We start from the raw sequence: 6,508 nt of genomic DNA, 5'->3' as shown, positions 1-6,508 counted from the left end.
CTGCCTCAGCCTCCCAAAGTTCTGGGATTACAAGTGTGAGCCACCATGCCTGGCCATTAAAAGCATCTTTTTCTTTTTCTTTTTTTTTTAGACAGAGTCTTGCTCTGTTGCCCAGGCTGGAGTACAGTGGCACAATCTCAGCTCACTGCAAGCTCCGCCTCCTGGGTTCATGCCATTCTCCTGCTTCAGCCTCCTGAGTAGCTGGGACTACAGATGCCCACCACCACGCCCAGCTATTTTTTTTGTATTTTCAGTAGAGATGGGGTTTCACCATGTTAGCCAGGATGGTCTTGATCTCCTGACCTCGTGATCCACTGGTCTTTGGATTACAGGCATAAGCCACCATGCCTGGCCAAAAACATCTTTATCAATTACTCAATTCATGTAATTAATTTTGACCTGATTGATCTTGATTACTAGTTTCATGAACCCATCAATTTATTTATTAGAGATCTGGACATTTTTATTTCGTCCATTGATCTTAAAGTTAACAGAAACCTGTATTTAAGAGTATTTGTTAGAATCTTTTCCATTAATCTGATTGTAAATGTTTTTAGAGAAGAATTCAAAACTGTGGATGACAAAAACTTAGAATAGCTATAGTTAAAAACCTGATTAAAGTTTATAATCAACAAGGAAATTTAGTTATTTCTCTTATATATAGCATTTTAAGATAACCAGAATTATGACTAAGATATATTTCTATAAATTTATTTATACTTTTTTCTTTTTTTCTCATCTTTTATTTTTTATAAATTTACAGAATTTTCAAAACTTTAATATCAATAACATACCAATAAATGCAACCAAAAGAAGATCTAGTATCACTTATCATTTAATAATGTTTCTTGTATGATTTACCAAATAACAGTAATCATTTAATATCCCCATTTACAAGATGAGAGGTATAGCTCTTGAGACTTTCCAGGGGCCCAGCTAGAAAATCCCAAGGTTAATTCTAGGTCATTAAGACTTAGGTTAGGATTTGATTTTGGGGAAGTTTGTCAACGATGTTAAAAAGCTTAAAATATTTGATTGAAATAGAATCACAGATCACTGAAAAATAATAGTCATTCACTTAACTAAAGTGATAGTCAAGGCTTCAGAAGCAATACAGAAAGTTACATGGATGTAAACACCTTAAACTTTTTCAATATCAGTTTTTCTAAGTAATCAAAAACCTAATAAAGACAACACTATAAATTATCTTGATAATTTTTTTATTTTTTTGGCTCAGTAACCAAACAGTTAAAAAGAAAATCTTCTGCAGAATGATTGTTTCTCCTTACTGGAATCTCACTAATATAACCTGGAAGTTGAACCTAATTAAAAATATACTTGATTTTAATCATACCCAGGAAGAATATGCCCAAGATTGTGAGTATACACTATATTATAGAAGAATGTAAACAAGAAAACTAGTACCTCGAGAAGGAAAATACATGGCTCTTAGTAACAGCATGGAAAAGTTTCCTGGTTACCCGGTACAATTCAGAAATATTGAGAAAAGCCAACAGTATAGAATCAAATTATACTGGAGGAAAACATTGCTTTTCTAGGTTTTTAAGAGAAACACTTCAGCATCAGACCATAACAGCAGTTAGAACTGGCAGGAAAAAGAAAGATGTAAGGCGGGAAAAAGAAAGATATAAGAGTTGACAAAAAAGGTTGAAGGAGAGAATTATCACCCCAGCCAAGCAAAAACATACACCTTTTCAAAGGGAGAAAGTTCAAAAGGCAAGGATCTTTTGCTGCAAGTCATGTGCTGCAAGGTACAGCAGAAGTTGAACTTCTGAGACATAAATTTGGGAAATTTCAAAAGGAAAACTTTACCTCAAGGAATGAGTTACCATTATAAAGAAAGAGGACCATATTTTTAAGCCAAAACTAGGGAAATTAATTAGATCTCAGGAAATGTGGCAGATATAGACACTGGCTGCAGTTTAGAAGATTGTTGTTTAAAAAAAAACAGATTTTAGAATTAAAAATAAAAACATCTTACAATTTTATTAAGAGCAGACCAACACTTCAAAAAAACCTTGTTGTTCTAAATAGAGGGCCACATTTTTTTGGTTTAGTATTAGTGTATTTTTAGTATCAAATTTCAATCTTTAGAAATATTTATAAATAATTCCCTTCTAATTATAAACAACTTGATCATACACAAAATTTATTTCATAACTTCCCCCTTTATGAACCTTTTTATGACTTACTTGGACCATAGTTGACATACTTGTGCTTTTTGCTTTTTTCTATACTTTCTGTTTCTTAAATAACTAGTCATTTTGCTTGAGGACAACAATTTACTACATATATATATAATTCTTTCTCAAATAAATTTTTTTTCATATTATTTATATTTTGATTAATAGACCTAAATATATTTAGTATTATTATAAAATTGAAGAAGCCAAGAACAAAAATATTTATTTGCAATTTGTTTGTTTTTTCTTATTTGGATATGAACCAGACATTTAATGAGTACCTATTATTTAATTTACCATAACTTTAAGATTTTAGATTACGTGAAAAGTTTATTTGTAAACATTTATTCTATTTACAATCACCTATTTTTTTAAAATAATTATATCTAGAGTTTATATGTATAATCACCTATTTTTTTTAACAATTATATCTAGAATTTACTATGAAAATTGAGGTATTAGAGCTAGTCATTAAGTTCTTTTATTAACCAATTTGGTAGCCTGTTAATATCAAGTGTTTACCTAAGTAAGAGCCTTAACGTTAAATAAATAGGTATTTGGTTGATAACTCACAGGCTATAGCTGTTTTTATTGAATCAACAATATTAAAATAATCTTACTTATCAAAGAATTGCACAAAAATCATTCTGTTTTAGGCTGGGTTCACAGCTTTGTGACCTTAAAGGATCTAACAGAGGCAAATAAAAAACTGTCTAATCAGTAATCCCAGGCAAAAAATATATGTTGACAATTTTGAAGACATTTCTAATTTTATGTTATCAACAATTTTGAAGCCAATTAATATATCCAATATTTACTTAAGTCATGTGAATGAAAACAATTTTCGTTAATTGCTGTATATTTTACATGAGTGCTCATTTATCTAAATAGAATTCTTTAAGGAATTTTTGGCCAGCTATGCCAGATTTTGCCATGTAGACACAACATAAAACATAATACATGTACATATGTGTAAACACATCTAAACACATATACACACACACCAAGATCTTACAGCATCAGCAGTAAGCAAATAACTGTGGAAATGACTTTAAACAGGCATAGTTTAAAACAGGATTGACGAGAAAATTTGGTTATTTCTGTGGTTTACAATAACTTAACATAACCATAATTATGACTGATAGCATATATTCAGATATATTAGAATTTTAGAAATCCCATACGATTTTGGAACATATATTAGTATCATTCACTAAAATATAGCCTGAAGAAGGTTAAACATTAGTTTTTATTTTGACAATGCTTCTTATGTAACTTAACATGTCAAATAATCCTGTTAACCTCTCTTTTGGATGCTTCAGGGGTTCTCTGTAGCACCTCAAAGTTAGAGGTCAGAAAAGAAAATTTTGAAGCTGAAATTTGATTTTGGGAAGCTCATCAAATATGTTAAGGTTTAAAACACTTGATATTATGAAATAGAATCTCAGGTCATCTTGAGTCATTCATTTAGCCAAAATGATGACTCAAAAATACAGAAGGCATAAACCTTTACTCATTGATGGAGGGAAGACTTAGCTTTCCAGACAATCTGTCTCCTGTCTTTCCCTTCTTTTTCTGGTAGTTTATTCAAAAGGCAAACAAAAATGTTTAATTTTTAAAAATATAGCATAAAAATCTTGTTCAAGAGAGAAAGCTAATTTTACCATTGCATTAATGCATTGTTGATATCAAACCTCATTCTTAATAAAACCTTATAGACAAATATGTTCAATTTTAATGTCTGACCGTAAGATAAGATTGTCATGTCTTTTTTTATAACCCTTTACAATTTTTGTTAAACAGCAGATCAGTGCTCTAAGGAAACTGTTGTGCTTTTATTCCAATGTTCAACTTACAGAAAAAACTGAATAATACCCCTTTAAATTTAGCCAATATGCTCATACACAGAATCTCTGTTACAATTAATTTTTCACAAATGTTTCACAACTTGTTCAAACCTTTAGCTTTATCCTATCTAATTTAAAACAATACTTTAGCTCTCTAAACTAGGCAAAAATTTACATTTCCATGCCTTGTAATAATCTTTTAGTAAAAGCACATTTTACTTTCCTTACACACTTTGCATGTAAAACTTTTTAAAGTAGTCTTAATTACAAGTTACAATGTTAATTCTTAGCAATTTTAATTTTTGGTGAAAACTCTGTTAAGTGATTTTAATTATGTACTAAGTTTGGAGCCTAGGACACCATACAGAAGTACAGATAAGGTCTGACTCTTTTCAGTATAGCTAGTGGTGTCGTTAATTCCACATGTCCCTGGGTCTGACCTAGCTGTGAAACAGGCAAGTTGAACAATTTTCAAAAGCCAAAGAAGCAGTTTATGACCTTAAACCATTTAGTAAACCTAATATCTGGCCTACCTAATTTATTCACTTATTTTATTATTATTATTATTGTTTGAGATGGAGTCTTGCTCTGTCACCCAGGCTGGAGTGCAGCGGTGCGATCTCGGCTCACTGCAACCTCCACCTCCCAGGCTCAAGCAATTCTCTTGCCTCAGCCTCCTGAGTAAGTGGGATTGCAGGCACATGCCACCATGCCTGGCTAATTTTTGTATTTTTAGTAGAGATGGGGCTTTACCATGCTGGCCAGGCTGGTCTTGAACTCCTGACTCAAGGGATCCACCTGCCTTGGCCTCCCAAAGTGCTGGGATTACAAGCATGAGCCACTGCACCCAGCCTGACCTTCCTAATTTAGACCAAATGTCTTTATTTTACCAATAATCTTTAAAACTGTTTTTATTTCCCAAAGATTACTAAAGTCACGTGAACTACAAGGCATTACAGTTTTTTCTTTCAAAATATTTTATTTAAACCTTATCTTTCTTTAAGCCAATTACTTAGAGTTCATTTATATAAACATCACACACATAACACATACATAACTACATAGACAGAAAAAGATCCAGTAGTTGTAAGATTTTTCATTTGCCAGTTTTTAAGTTTCTTAATTGGATTACTGGCTTCAGGGTGGAGTCCTTCAAGGAGCAGGGCCAGGAAAGGATGCAGTTTCTAGGACCTAATAAGGAGGCACAACTGGATGACAAAGACAGATCTCCAAAATCAAGGGTCCCATTTTTATATCACATCCTGGATCCCCCAAAAGAGGAAAATGCTATAGGAGAAGACAGTGCAATGCTTTACCATGCGTTTAATTGCATGGCAACCCAAAACCAATCAGCTCATTTTGCAATCAGCCTGTCCCCCGTGGGAGTCAATTAATTTGACTCCCAGTAGTGGGTGGGGATTTTTCCGTACCTTCTAGGTGGCCAAGAGCATGCTTCTCTGATTCAAGCATGAGAAATATCCCCCGATAACTGCCATTAACCATCTCTAAAAGTATACTTCCTACCTAGTTATTACACACAAAAGTTCTCTCACAATGCAAGTAATTTTTGATACCCCCCAAACTGAAAACCATCAGATAACACAATGCAAAATCTATTTACTTTCAATTCCTGGGGTTTCATGAGGGAAACCTAGTTGTTTTCCCAAAACTGGGTCTATGGCACTTCCTCTGTTTTTCCTAAGAAGTCCCAGACTATTGGGAGTTACTTAAGTCTTCTCATGTGTGCATTAAGAGTGGCAAGAAGACAAAATGGAGAAAAACAATTCAGTTGGCTGAGAAGAAAAAACAAACAAACCTTTTTTCTTCAGAAAAATAAGATCCAAGAAGAGAATAAAAACCCATAAACGCCATTTAAATATACATATAGCTTGGATATACGTATCCAAGTCAGCTTTAATTAAACTGACTTTTAACCATAGCACTGTCTAACAAAAATGTCCTTTTCATTTCTCATTACTCTTCTTTAGCCAGGCCAAACAGCCAATATATTTGGCTTTTAAACTTTACCAAAAGTAACCCTACAAGTGAAACCAACAAACCTCAACTAAGGTTATGACTTAACCATGAGTGTATGAGGTATTTTTAATTTTTACAACATTAAGAATCTTCAAAGGTAGCTCAGAGAAAGGAAAATTTAAGAAGGGAAGCCAGAAGTTGTTAATGGAGGGGAAGAGAATCAACAAATGGTAAAGGTCACAGAGATGTCCACCGGAATGTACTCATTCTCTAAGCTGGGATTGAACCCAGGCTGCCATTATAAAATGGCAAAGTCTCAGCTGCTGAGCTAAAACATTGGGCAGTTTCCATTCCTCTTCCCACAAAGAGTCTAGAGCAGTCAATTTTGAGCTTGCAATGGCTTTTAACTACTCTAAATAATATTTAGAGCTAACTATGATATGAACCCCCAAATTCCTCTTCCCTAGAATGGCAGAAACC

The sequence above is a fragment of the Macaca mulatta genome, chromosome 9 (assembly GCF_049350105.2).
Source record: "Macaca mulatta isolate MMU2019108-1 chromosome 9, T2T-MMU8v2.0, whole genome shotgun sequence".
Taxonomy (NCBI): Eukaryota; Metazoa; Chordata; class Mammalia; order Primates; family Cercopithecidae; genus Macaca; species Macaca mulatta.
This window is presented reverse-complemented; position numbering follows the sequence as displayed.